General features: G+C 31.9%; 1 non-coding gene across 1 annotated transcript; it reads right to left on the bottom strand.

Moving 5' to 3' along the window:
• Positions 1 to 1,270: 1,270 nt before the first annotated feature.
• Positions 1,271 to 1,377, bottom strand: LOC132625778 (U6 spliceosomal RNA). Its single transcript, XR_009576990.1, has one exon. It is a non-coding gene; the product is annotated as a U6 spliceosomal RNA (small nuclear RNA).
• Between the last annotated feature and the right edge of the window lie 429 nt (positions 1,378 to 1,806).

Genomic DNA, 1,806 nt, shown 5'->3' with positions numbered 1-1,806 from the left:
TTCAAAATCTTTGCTATTCCAGGTACTATATTGAAGTGATATATCAATTCTGTATTTAGTAATTTTTTGTTGGATTATTTTTTGCATTTTCTTTATCATATGTTTTAGTGGGAAAAAAAAGGTAGCATTAATTGTTGAGGAATGAAATCTAGCATTAATTGTTGAGGCATGAAATCTTGTAAACATAAATTTATTACTTGCATTGGAAATATAGGAAACATTTCAAGTGAAGTTATGGATCTTTCTAAAAATGAGATGTTTTCTTTTCTTGGTTTCACTTTGTTGTTTCAATTTTTAGCATCTTTCTGCACTCTTTTTTGTTTTTGTTTTTGGTTAGTTATATTGATTGTATTTTTTCACATAATTAATATGCAGAATGGTAAAAGGGGCAATGCAACTATGGCTACGTGCAATAATAACTTTGGTTATATTGATTATTACTGAAGGACACCCAGTTGATATTACTTATCTACAGAGTGCAGTAGCAAAAGGAGCTGGTAAGAATTTATGTGAATCAAAGTGATTATCTTTTTTTTTTTTTTTACCATAACTCTGAGTGGCGGCAGATCCGATCAGAGACGGAGCTAGAATTTAGAATTTATGTATTCTGATATTACCACCGTACTCAACGTTGTCATAGTTAGTGGTTCACAATTAATAATTTTTCCATATTCAATGGATTTCCTAAAACAAATATATGGTCTAAACAAAAGTTACTTGATTTGTCCGACCCGTAATTAATACTCTCTCTCCACCCCTGGATCCAATCAGAGTCGGAGCTAAAATTTTAAATTTATGAGTTTTGGAACCAAACAGCTTATTGTGTTCTAAATGAATTGTTTGTACATATTAAGTGGATTATTGAACACAAGCCAAAGTGCAACCGAACTCCTAAGCCCCCTGGATCCAATGTAAAAGTTGTGTCTCATTCGAAATTTATGTAGATTTATGTGAAAAAACAAGTATTGATGGAGTTAAATATATATTTTAGAACTTATAGTTTCAACTTAGAATTGACGATGTTTAAATCCTGAATCCACCACTGACTTTAAGAAAAGAATTCAAGAATGTAAAAATATGTTGATTATTGTATGTCAATGTTGTGTTTGCAGTATGTTTGGATGGGAGTCCGCCAGCATACCATTTTGATAAAGGATTTGGAGCAGGAGTTAACAATTGGTTTATCCAACTTGAGGTTTGTCTCTTAATGCACTATTAATTTGCTTCACAGCATATATATACTATTTATATACGTCTTTTTTTTTTTTTGAGTAAATTTGGATCATTCTCGATTTGTTTGTGTCATCTTTGTCAGGGACCGTTTTAATCTTCTCTATATTGTTCCAATTTTATCGGATGTTTTTGAAGGGCTAAAACTTAGATTTCTAATTTCTGCGGTTCATAATCTTATTTCAATCTAAATATTAGTTCTTCCTTTCAAATTCTTGAAATAAGATAATCGAGGTGCGTGCAAGCTGGCTTGGATATCACCATTATCAAAAGAGAGAAAGAAAAAAAGCTTGATTGAGCTTTTCCTTTGATTAACAAGCAAAATGACCGATGGAAAAAGCAGTTAAAGTTGGATTATTTGGTTCCTGAGCGAAATAATATCACAAAATTGGTTGCTGGAGGACTATAACTTACAAGAATTTGAACACATTTTGAGTGAATTCCTTGACAATTATAAAATGATAGAACGCCTAAATCAGTTTACAATTGAATTCAACCTATGATTTTGGAATTTTCAGGGAGGAGGATGGTGCAACAATGCCACGACTTGCCTTGCCCGGACAAAAACACGATTGG

Source organism: Lycium barbarum, unplaced genomic scaffold (genome assembly GCF_019175385.1).
Source record: "Lycium barbarum isolate Lr01 unplaced genomic scaffold, ASM1917538v2 unchr_scaffold_76, whole genome shotgun sequence".
NCBI classification, from domain to species: domain Eukaryota; kingdom Viridiplantae; phylum Streptophyta; class Magnoliopsida; order Solanales; family Solanaceae; genus Lycium; species Lycium barbarum.
Note: the sequence above shows the minus strand (reverse complement) of the source record. Positions and strands in the feature narration are given on the sequence as shown.